General features: G+C 40.4%; 1 long non-coding RNA gene across 2 annotated transcripts in view; it reads right to left on the bottom strand.

Annotated features, from left to right (window-relative positions):
• The window catches only part of LOC132393692 (uncharacterized), a 123364-nt gene extending 119792 nt beyond the window's left edge, over positions 1-3572 (bottom strand). Inside the window, exons 1-2 of one of the 2 annotated variants that reach the window (XR_009512039.1) lie at positions 3465-3565; positions 2388-2742 (exon numbers count right to left, since the gene is read on the bottom strand). This is a non-coding gene — a long non-coding RNA (uncharacterized LOC132393692). Of the gene's footprint in view, positions 1-2387; positions 2743-3464 lie in introns of both variants that reach the window. The other variant, XR_009512040.1, reaches the window with a different exon arrangement.
• Between the last annotated feature and the right edge of the window lie 9302 nt (positions 3573-12874).

Raw genomic sequence — 12874 nt, 5'->3', positions numbered from 1 at the left:
TCTAGTTTATATGTTCTCCTTCAGTTCTCTGTGCTTTCCTTCTTGTTGTCCATTGAAGGTGGGTGATACGTTACTTTTTAGGTGAGAGAGGAGTTTTGGCATTTGGGGTCTGATGTTCTTGTTGGTGCTTTTCTGTATGGGCAATCTGTTAGTTTTTTGTGTGCAAGAGAGGGGGTTGGGAGTTTGATGTTTTAGCTGCTGTTTTTTGGGTGGGTGACCTGTTAGTTTTTGTGTGAGGGAGGGGTTAGGGGTTTAGGATTTGTGAGTTTTGTTTCTTTTTTTATGTGGGAGGAGGGAAGTTGAGGTTTCTTTTCTTTCAAAGACTTCCATGGTTTTTCTGAATTTCATGGAAAAGACAAATCTTAGCATTATATTCTGCGTACATACTTTGATAATAATATGAGCCTTTGAGTCGTTGACACTGAAGGCTGAATAGTCAGATCAATACTCCAGAGCTCCCAATGCAGCCTCCTCTGTATAGGTGAGACCCATCATAAATTGGGGAACTGCTTCATTGAGCACCTCTGCTCCATTCACCAAAAGCAGAACATCCCAGTGGCCAAATATTTTAATTCCAATTCTCATTCCCATCAGACATGTTGGGCCATTGCCTCCTCTTGTGCAAAGATGAGGCCACCCTTAGGATGGGGGAGTAACATCTTATCTGAGTAGCATCCAACCTGCTGGCATAAATATCGATTTTTTGTTCCGGTTAAAAAAAATCTCTCCCCATCCCCTCTTCTTGTATTCCCCACTCTGGCCTTTTACCTCTTCTCACCTGCCTTTCACCTCCCCCAGGTCCCCTCTTCTTCCTCTTTTTCCTTCTGGTCCACTGTCTCTCATATTCCTTCTTCTCCAGCCCTTTATCTTTCCTACCAACATGGCTTCACCATGCTATCTAGCTATCCGACTTCCCCCCCTCCACATTTTTATTCTGCTGACTTCCCCCTTCCTTTTCAGTCCTGAAGAAGTGTTTCAGCCTGAAACATCAACTGTTTATTCATTTCCAAAGGCGCTACCTGACCTGCTGCGTTCCTCCAGCATTTTGTGTGTTACTTTAGATTTCCAGCATCTGCAGACTTTCTTATGTTTAAGATCAATATTTTCACTGTGTTCTGCATTCAGAGAGCATAAAGTATTAGGATGACATTAGATTATCCCGAAGAAGCAGGTAACAAAATGCTTTGGTACTCTGAAACTATCCCATTGCTCCATTGAATGAAACTGCTTTGGAGCTCATGTTATGGAAAATGAGTGAAAGGAAGTATAATGTTTTTCAAACAGAGGCTTGTAAGTATCATGGTCATTTCCTTTGATCATGAGTATTCATGAGACTTGCTCAGAGAGGTCCCGATTAATTGTGTTTGTGTATGTGTGTGTGTGTGTCTGTCTATGCATTTGTACAAGTTTGTGCTGCTCTTCAGGAGTCTTGTACCTCCTTGCCATTGGGCAAATGCCTCCCTCAATAAAGTCCATCTTTGCTTCCATTTTGACAGTTGAATGCTGGCATTGATCAGTTAAGTTCCAATTGAAAATTCATCCACTTTATCACAATGCTGGGCCTCAGATCCAGCAACATCCTCCACTTTACAATATTTTATATTTGATATTTAAGATAATAAGATTGTTTTTCTTGAATCTAAATTCAAGACAATTGTATACTGTAGGCCTAGGTTTGCCATAGGAACTGCTTTGAAAATTATACTAGAACTAATAGCTTCTGCCCAAAGTAATTGGAGACTATTGTTCCATTATTTGAATCACAAATGAAGGAAGCATTTTCTTTTAAACATGCAAATCTTTGTTTCAATTACTCTACTGCTGACTCTTGATGATTTTAAGTGATCAGTTGGATTGCATTTACTTTAAAGATGAATTGTCAGGAATAATTAATTCCCATGTTCTCTTCAATACACCAACTTGTGACCAGTGATACACAGTTGAGAGAGCAGAATAGTAGCAATCCAGTTGAAAGATGGAGAAGAGTTGCTGAAAGCTGTAAAGAGCACTAACTATTCCTCTCCAGCTCAAACACACTTGCACAGCCCTGGAAGTGAGTGTATGACACATGTCCATCACTGCTTTAGAAAAGAACTATAAAACTAACAGCTATCTTCATTGATGGGAAAAATGAATGGAATGCATAGAAGAATCAAAAACATTTGTTTATTCAAATAATCAGAGTCTACATTTGTATATTTCCTTACAACTTGGAAATATACCACTTAGTTCCATTCAGTCTATGCCTGCTCTCAGAGCAATCTCATCCCCTTTCCAATTATCCCTGTAATGTATTCTCCTCCCATATCTATCAACCTATATTGTTTACATTTATTGTATATACAAAGAGTAAAGAGCAAGAATTTAGTTGCTCAAGAATCACTTACTTCCAGCTTAACTAAGAATTTATTTTATTCTTGTGAATCAATAACCACAGTCTTCAAGTGAATCCATCTGTGTCTGAACTGTTATTGTGCACCTTTGGCTGGTAACCACCTGAGCAAGTTGATGGTTGTGCACAAAAGAAGTTTCTAATTATTAGCAGACCCAGCCAGTGCAGTTAATTGCATCTGCTTGGTTTCATTCGGTATCTCCAAGTCACGTGGTTTTATGTCTAACTTCAACTTCAGGATGTGTTGACGTTTAAATGCTACATTGTCAAGGGCACCATTTTGCATGATTTATATTAAAACAATCCCACCTGTTCAGGGAGGCATTAATATATCTTGGCCAATATTCTTCCTGCAAGATAGAAAAATATATTCCAATATTTGTAGGATTTTTTTCAGGCTTGTATGTTAGTCCCATTGTCTACTAGCAATTACTACACCTCTGTGTGAATTCTGTAGAATGTATGAACAAATAACAAGCCGGTAACAAAATTCAGCTTTATACTTACTTCCCTAATATATTCCAATCCATAAGAACATTAAAAATGAAATCAGAAATAGGCTAATCCACCCATCAGTCAGTAAGATCAAAATGAATCAACTATCTCAGCCCCACCATCCCATGCCTCCATGCATACCCTCGATTTCATTTATTAGTGTCACATGTACTCCTTTGAGACCCACTTGGAGATTTTTTTTAAATATAACAATGGCTATAAATAGTTAGACATAAATGGAACAATTGTCTTCTATCCTCACACTGATCACCAGCAGCATTCTCAATGGTCCACATGGCTAGTCACTGGACATTGATTCAATGTACACTAATGCAAGGCCTTCATTTTGCGCCTGAAAGATATAGGATGAAGTACTCTCCTAAAAGGTGAAAATCTAGCAACTGGAAGAAATCTGTGAACCAGAAATCCAGACAGCTTCACAATTCTGGCCGGTTAGCAACATAAAGCATGCAAGTGTGTGTCCATATTTCACATATCTGGTTAACTCACATTGCATACAGTATCTTTAATATCTATATAACAAAATACTTCACATGTTTACTGTAAATAAACTTACCAGAAACAAAGGATTCGGTTGTTTGGATCTATACCTCTTTGCCAACAAGTTGTTAGTGCTTTCTGAGATTCACTGCCCCACCCCTTTTAGCTGTTCTTTCCACTGTTGATTGTATGCCAGTGTCAACTGATCCACCTTTTTAAAGTTAATAAACCACTTCTTGCATTCTTTCACACCAAGTGGGACATGTGATAGTTAGTTGACCTTCCCTTGTCACTTTTGCACAAGCTTTGCAATATTGCATAGCGGTATTGAGTGGTTCTGTAAGGGATCAAATAATATCCCTCTGTAATTTAAAGTACTTTAACACTAAAACGTCCCATTTGATTTCTTGTAAGTGTAGTTTCCTTACCTATTTTAACATGAGTACCATTTTCCTTCTTCCTACAGAACCAAGTCAAGCCTGAGCAGTTAACCAGACAGTTGATAATAAATTGCAGTGCTACAATCTTACAATCTACAATCTTACATCTTACAATCTAATTCATCAATATCAATAATATCATACTTAGATGCTGTTAATTATGATCCAAATCTGTTCATCACAGTTGTTTAAGTTACTTTCTAGCTTCCCAGTTTCTGTGAGTAGCAATTATTTATCTTTATCGCGCATATATTGGTAAATGATGCCATCTGACAGAGGCCACAACTTGCTTAGGATGAATTGACTAGAGCATACTTCATTCCAAGTCCGTTGCAACCTACATGGGATTGCTACACAGGAACCTCGCTCAAACTTCATCACAAGATCAAATTTATGTTAAGCAAATCCCAAAAACAGATTTTGAATTTTTCTTGTCATTTAATTTCATGTGGAATGTTTGCATATTATTTAATGTATTATCAACATTCTTAATGCATTTATTTCACATCTACGTTCAAAGTTCATTTGTTATCAAATTATGTAGAGATTATGCAACCTTGAGATTTGTCTCCTCACAGGCAGCCACAAAACAAAGAACACAGAAGAACACACATAAAAGGATAGACAAACAGAGGGGGGAAAAAAGCAAATCTGGCAAGCAATAAAAATAAGCAAATAGCATTTAGAATGAAAGTGAATCCTCACACAAAGCAGGCCACTGCTAGAAACAGGCCTCAGTGTGTAGCTAAGTGAGAACTAAGCATCAGATTCTAACCTGCTTGCAAATTATACGACATGGGCATTTTTGTTGGGTATTTCCCAGGATCAGGGTATTGCAGATAAGGGCAGCATTTGTTGATCATCCTTCTTACCTTTAAGAATGCATATTTATATGGGATTAATTCTTTATTTTCTTAGATTATTCCAAGCCATTGTCGATATCCTACAGCAAATCCAACAAAGCTGAATTCCTGGATGCATCCATCCAGCAGCATTGCTTTGTCAGCATTAGGTTTGAATTATTTCTGCAGTAAGGTTCTCACAAATAACTGTGGGTCAACTGTCTAAGAAGAATAACCAGATGGCTTGAGTTGCAAAAATAGATTGAGGTGCTTTTATTTACAAAAATAGTGAAAAACAAGAACCTGGACATCCACATCAAAACAAGAAAAATAATGAAAAAAAATACAATATATATATGTGTATATATATACAGCTTGCAATTGTCACCCATCTGATTAACAGCCACTCTCAGACTAAACAGGAAAAGAAACCCAAAGCCTTGGTAACCCGAGGCTTATAACTGCTAAGCCCCTCCCCTAGACCAACCAAAAGCTAATTAACTCAATTATCTTCCACTTCACACAATCTGAAACTCTACTTCCAGTTCTCATAATTAACACACATACCTCATTATAGGAGTCACCATTTCCCAGTTAAATGACTTAAATAAACCCCAAAACTTTACCACAAGATGAGTAATTAGGTGACATAACCCTTGACCCAGTTAAAGATGGCATCCTCCACCATCAGCACACCTGTGCAGGTTGCTGCTGCCTCTACATTTGACAGCTCTCTGCAGCAGCTCTGTTTCAGACCCAGTGACGGTGGAGGAGAGAAACGTCAGTTTATCATGACACTTCCGCAAAACACTTATTGGAAAGATGAATATGAATAAATTGACCTGAGATAATTAAACAGTGACATAGTGTGTTTCTTTTTTTTTCATACCTGTTACTGCTGGGGATGAGTGTCAAATTGTGACTGTTGATTTATTGTGATGCGTGCACTCACCACAATGACAGAGGGGAATAAAAACCCATTGAGTGTTTTACTGAATGTGCCATGTAATCAGTGATGGGCCTTCGTCACAAAGGTATAGATTTGCTTCCTACGTGAGAGGTCCTAAGCCTGTGAGGATATGTAGATGGCAATCATGAACTGTAAAGCTCCAGTTCTCTACTATCCAATTGTTCAAGGATCCCAGAGACGGGCACAAGGTTCAGTTTTTTCATCAACGCCGTGTTTCTCACATTCCCATTTAACTCATCAGTCCAATTCCTGCGACACCTTCAAACTCCCTGGAATTCTGTTTCAATTGTTTTTAGTTCTCTACATTTGCCATATGCTTCCTTTGTTTACCAAAACTACAATAAACTTTGGAACTCAGAATTCCCTGGACTTCCATTCCATGCATTTCCCCTTTAAAGGAGGAGGGGGAGGTTGGCCCCAACTTCACACAATTTCATTTTTTTAAAAGATTCCCACTTATTAAATGTAGGTTTACCTGCCTAACCCAAACACACAAGTGGCAGCTCCAATTCAAAGTTTGCCAGGTCTTGCCAAATAACAGTCATAAAGTTTTATAGCATAGAAACAGACCATATGACCTCACCATGACTATGCCGACTGTTATGTTCATCTACACTAACGCTATCTGCCTGTATTAACTTCATATCCCTCTTTGCCATGCTCATTCAAGTACCTGTCAACATACCTCTTAAATGTTGTTACTGATCCTGCCTCTGGCACCTCTTCTGGCAGCTCATTCCAGATATCAATTACCCTTTGTGTGGAAAAAGTTAAACCCCTTTAAACATCCTCCTTCTCATCTTAAACCCATGCCCTCTGGTTTTTGCTTGGGAAACAGATTCTAGCTATCTACCCTCTCTACACCTCTCATCATTTGTTATACAGTACACCCATTCTGTCACCTCTCAGCCTCCAGACAAAACAGACCCACCTTATCTCATCTCTCAGCATAACGCAAGCCCTCCATTTTCGGCAGCATCCTTGTGAATCTTTCCTGCACCTTCTCTAGCTTAATAACATCTTTCCTACAATGTGGTGCCTACGACTGCACAGAACGTCTCACAGATAATCACGAATTTGTACACTGTAACGTAACGTCAGAACTCTTGTCCTCAATGCTGCAGATTTATTAGGATTTCCACCAATTCAGGATTTTAATTTCAGAACCTCCTTATGCCTTTCAGTAGTGTGCTTGCAGTGTTCAGGTCACTATCCTTAAAATGCTCACTCAAAAACACATCAGATACTTGCCTGGCTACACTCCCTACACCAATTTCACTGCTATCCCTTTTCTAGTATGACCGTACATTCTGGCTCAAAAAAGCACTGCTGGGTATGCGTTAAAAATTCCACCCCCTCCAAGCCTTTTGCACAAAGACAATCTCAGTTAATATTGGGGTAGTTGATGTCCTCTGTTGCTATTACTCTATTGTTCAAACATCTCACTGTGATCTTCCTACATATCTTCCACTCAGTTGCTGCTATTGGAAGGCCTGAAGAATAACCTCAGCAAAATAATCACCATTTTTTATTCCTAAAATCTACCCATAAGGCTCAATCTGAAGAATCTTCTAGGACATCTTCCCTTTAGAGATGCTCACCTTAATCAGTACTGCAAATTCCTCTCCTCTTTTACTTCGTCCCCTGTCGTACTTGAAGCATCTATACCCCAGAATGCTGAATTACCAGTCCTGCCCTTTTTCCAGCTACATCTCCTTAATTACATCATATTCCCACATGTGGCTCAATGCTCAAGTTTATCCGGTCCACCAGTCAGGCTTCTACTTTTAGAATAGAAGTAATTTGGCCTTCCAGTCATCAGAATACCCATGACTGTTCTGCCTATTGATCTGTCTTAATAAAGGGTCTTGGCCTGAAACGTCAGCTGTTCATTTCCCTCCTTAGATAATGCAAGACCTCTGTTCCTCCTGCATCTGCAGAATCTCTTAAGCCTACTGAACTGATTTCGTTTTTATCTCCTATATTTGTCTCTATCTTTCACTCTACTAACCGTCACCCTCTCTGCGTTCCATCAACCTGCCAAGTCAGTTTTCAACCCTCCTCAAGAGCACAAATTGCATCTGCTCAGGAGCACGACGTCCTGCTTGTACTGGTCGCACCTTCCCACGGTTGCAGTGGATGAAAAATCTAAAGCCCTCTCTACTACAACATCCTTTAATTACACATTCGTCAGACCCATCCTCCTAATCCCATTCACACCAGCACCAGAACGAATCTGGAGATTACAGATTCGGAGGTCCTGCTCTTCAATCTGGGACTCTGCTCTCTAAATTCATGTTGCAGGACTTTATCCCTCTTTTTAACTAAGTATGATAATGGAGCACATCCTCCTGCTGTTTATCTTCCACTTTCAGGGAACTCGGCAACTGCTTTGCGACATCATCTCTCTGGCACCAAGGAGATAAAATATCATTTATAAACCTTATTTGCAGCACCACAAATGTCTTGTCTCTTCCCTGTCATTGAAGATCCTCCTCTAGCTCTTATCCCACTTCTGGTGTAGCAGAGCCAACCATGGTGGGGCAAATCTCACTGCTGCTGCTTTCCACTAGTGAGCCATCACACCCCAATCATATGCAGTGTAGTATATTGTTTTTTTGTTCCATCTCTTCGCTCAATACCATTGTCAAAAGTGTCTGAACTCCTGGACCATGACTGTAGAACAGGGTTCAGATATGGCACCATCTATAAACCCCTGACATTCCTGGTCCTGGAACATGGAAAAACATTGCACAGTACAGGCCCTTCTGTCCACAATGTTATGCCAACAAATATAAAACCTACTCCATGAGCAATCTAAGTTCTCCTTCTTACACAACCTATAAGCCTCCATTATCCTTGCATCCATGTGCCTTTATGAGACATACCCCCATTGTATCAGCCTCCACCGCCAACCCCAGTAGTGCATTCCAAGCACCTACCACTCTCTGTGTAAAAACCTACCTCTCACATCCCCCTTAAGCTTTGTTCTATTCACTTTAAATGGACATCCTCTGGTATTGGCAGTTGCCATCCTAGGGAAAAGATGCTTGCTGTCCGCTGTATTTAGACCTCTACACCCTCTCAAAAGCTTCCGCACTCTTCCTATAATCGTGCAACTAGAAAAGAATGCAATACTCTGTGTGGTCCAACTAGAGTTCCATAGATTTGCATAGAACATTACCTTGTGGCTCTTGAAGACAATCCCCAACTAATAAACATCAGCATGCCCTATGCTTCTAACAACCCTTTCAACTTGATTGGCAACTTTAAAGGATCTGTGGACAAACCCCCTCCCAAGATCCTTCTGTTCCTCCACACTGCTAATACCTTGCCATTCACCCTTTACTCCATCTTCATGTTTTATCTTCCAAAGTCAGAATCAGAATCAGAATCAGGTTTATTATCACTGGCATGTGTCATGAGCAGCAGTTCAATGCAATACAGAATATAGAAGAGGAATATAAATAAATAAATATTATGATAATAAATTAATAAGTAAATGCATATATACAGTATATCTATATTGAGTAGATTAAAAATCTTGTAAAAAACTAAATAATATTACAAAGGTAGAGCATTCCTTCGAAATCTTTCTTAAGCCAAAATGGTGTAAAGCAAAGAACCATTAATTTATGTGGGAAAAATTTTCGTAAAAGCGAAAATCCTCTTTGTAATGGGAAAACAGGTTACTAATGTAGGTCTTTTGTAAAATCAAAGTGGCGTAAAGCGAACATTCGTAAAGCAGGTGACACCTGGTATATTAAAAAAGTGAGGTAGTGTTCATGGGTTCAATGTCCATTTGGGAAACATATGGCGGAGGAGAAGAAGCTGTTCCTGAATTGCTGAGTGTGTGCCTTAAGGCTTCTGTATCTCCTACCTGATGGTAACAGTGAGAAAAGGGCATGCCCTGGATGCTGGGAGTCCTTAGTAATGGACACTGCCTTTCTGAGGCGCCACTCCTTGAAGATGTCCTGGGTACTTTGTAGGCTAGTACCCAAGATGAAGCTGACTAAATTTACAACCTCTGCAACTTCTTTCAGTCTTGTGCAGTAGCCCCTCCCCACATCAGTCATTCTCATCTGCTTCTGCTTTAGTAATCTAATCTCAGTAAATGGCAGCATGAAGTATTGAATAATCCCCAATGACTGATAGAGAATCCACAGCTCACTGGGCTAGGGAATGGCAAAGATCTCTGTGCAAAAGACATTCATATACAACTATATTCTTTCACTCACCTCTCTTTGATAGCTCTTTTTTTTCCTTTTCAGGGTGTGTGGGGGGGGGGGGTTCTTTTGAAGACCCTGACTCTGACATCAGTTCTTTGCGGGAATGGGTTCCGGTCTCAGGCCATTTTTTGATATCCCAACAATGCGGCCTGGAAGACGAGCGCACCTTCTGGGTTCTGGGATTTCATGGCTCCAGGGACTTCCTGATTCTAGGCCAGTGCCCCTGACTGAAGCATTGTGGAAGAACAAGGAACATCGGGAGCAGCGGGTTAGCTGGCGGGGGTTATGTGCCCAAACAACTGCGCCTATTTGGAGCCAACTCTCTGGGCACAGAGTTCAGAAAAAGTGATGCAACAGACTTTTAACATTGTAAATCTGCGAGTTCTTTGCTATGTCTCCCCTCTCCCTGTCAAACAGGGACACCTCTTTTTCCCTTATTAGGGATAGAGAGAGCCAATCGTATGTCGAATTACCGGTGAGTGATTAGTTTTGGGGTACTGCAAGTCTGTGTCTTTATTGATGCTTTGCTGCATGCTTGAGCGCTGGGTGGGGGGCGCCGATGCTTTTTTGCTGGTGTGGTGGGGTCATTGCCTTCTGCTGCTTGTGCATGGGCAGGGGTGGGGGGTAGATTTGGGGTTCTAACATTTTAACTGTCATTAATTCCTTGGAGCACTTTTCTGTTTTTGTGGATGCCTGCAAAGAAAGGAATTTCAGGATGTATATTGTATATATTTCTCTGACATTAAATATACCTTTTGATTGAAACAGGCCCTTTGGTCAACAATGTATGTGCAACAGTTGATGCCAATCAAAATGAATTCCATCTGCCTGTACAAGCTCCCTATCCCTCTATTCCTTGTCTGTCTGTGTGTCTCTCAAAATGCTTCTCAAGCATTGCTACAGAAGTTTTGAACAGTACAGCACAAAAATAAAACAAGGTGTATGGTTGAAGAATTGTCATTGACAAGACAAATAGCAGTGGATGCTTTCAACCTATTAGCCCACTTCTATTGCACCACTCTGCATCTCCCAAACCTGTAACCTCTACCACCAAGAACGTACTTGAGGAGGCTTTTACCTGCAAGTTTCACACTCCCTTACACATCCTAACTTGGAAATAGTGTACAGGTTATCCCTATTTCTTTCTGAGGTCAAAATCCTGGATCTTCTGACCTAACAGCATTTTGGAAGTAACTTCGTCAGAAGAAACCACTTAGAACAATTAGGGATGGACTGTAAATGGTGGCCTTGTTAGTGATGTCCACATCCTGCTAGGTGAATTTAAAATATGAGTTAGCTAAGGAAACAACCTGAGTATTAAGAAAATGTAGGCAGCCTTTACAATCCACATTCAACTCACAACCTATTCAGTTCACATGAATGGACATCAAAGGAGTATACACAATGAATAATTCTAGAATTGCACAAATAATAAGGAATTTAATGTGCCATTTGTTTAAATTTACCAAGATATCCATTTCAAAGCTTTGAGTCACAGAAGCTTGTTCTACAACCATTGCCTGCAACTAAATAAAGTGAAATTAGCCAGTTAGCTAGCTTTCCTTATTCTGGTATGTTTTCATTGGTCCTTTAAGTAACCTAACAAAGGAAAATGAATCAAGCCAGTCTGGACCGTAGTGTTTCTTGACAGTTGTAACTGACAGAGATGTAAGGGCAGAGCTGGAGAAGTAGAAGCAATGGAGCAATTACTGTCCTCTTCCTATTTCTTTCCAACACAGCTCCACTTCACATTTAGATCCTAGATCCTATCCATTGACTGGAAGAAGGCACCTCATAACATCCCTAAGAAATCTCCACGTCTCAACAAAGTCTAGTAACCAGGATAGTCAGGGGCACAGTAGAAGGAGGGAAAGAAATACTCACAGAAATTGCAGTTATTTCAGTCCACATGGATTAACAAGTAAAGCAGGTGAACCATGATCATGGATTAGCTCTGGAAATGGACTGTTGTAGCCATAATAGAAACATGGCTGAGAGAAGGGCAGGATGGGCAGCTCAGTATTCTGGGATAAAGATGCTACAGGCATAACAGAGGTACAGATAAATGAGGCCTGGCAAAGATATTTAAAATATCCTTAGTCATGGATAATGTGCCAGAGGACTGGACGAAAGTTAACGTTGTTTAATTGCTCAAGAAAGCCACCTAGAATAAGCTGGGAAATTATTCCCAGCAAGCTTGCTGTCAGTTTTGGGTACATTATTAGATGTTATTCTAAGAGACAGGACATATAAGCACTTGGATAGGCAGGGCCTGATTAGAGACTGTCAACGTGGCTTTGTGTATGGTAGGCTGTGTTTAATAATTCTTACAGAATTTTTCAGGAAGGTTCTTCCAGTAAAGTTGATGAAGGAAAGACGGTGGGCATTGACTACGTGGACTTTAGCAAGGCCTTTGACAGTGTGGGAGGCTGGTCCAGAAAGTTCAGCTGCTTGCCATTCAGCATGAAGTAGTAAATTGGATTCAACGTTAGCTTAGATGTGGCTTAACTAGAGTTATAGAAAGGTGCAACACTTGGGAAATGAGGCAGAGCAAGTAACTTTAGTTAAGGAACACTTTGCCTCTACTGACCACAATTTTATTAGCTTTAAGATAAAGATGGAAAAGGATGGACAGGCCCACAGGTTAGTATCCTAAACTGGAGTAGGGCTGACTTTGGGGGAATTAGGCAGGATTAAAGTGGGAGAACCCAGAGAGTAGCAGTAGATGTGAGCCTCTCTGACTGATGGCCTGTCACTTAGTGGTGTTCTGCAGGGACTGGTGCTGGGTCCGTTGTTGTTTGTCATATAGTAGAGACTGATTGGGAGAGCCTATCTGAAGGAAAAGGAACAAATAGCAAGCGGGAGGCTTTTAAGAGTGGCATATCAAGAGTCTTGGTTGGTCAGGGTAGACCATGGATGTTACACTCCTTCTGTCTACGTGATACACAAGCCGAGGCTGTGGCAAGCAAGCTGTTGCTGCCCCACTCTACACAGCTGATTAATCT

The sequence above is a fragment of the Hypanus sabinus genome, chromosome 5 (genome assembly GCF_030144855.1).
Source record: "Hypanus sabinus isolate sHypSab1 chromosome 5, sHypSab1.hap1, whole genome shotgun sequence".
Taxonomy (NCBI): Eukaryota; Metazoa; Chordata; class Chondrichthyes; order Myliobatiformes; family Dasyatidae; genus Hypanus; species Hypanus sabinus.
Note: the sequence above shows the minus strand (reverse complement) of the source record. Positions and strands in the feature narration are given on the sequence as shown.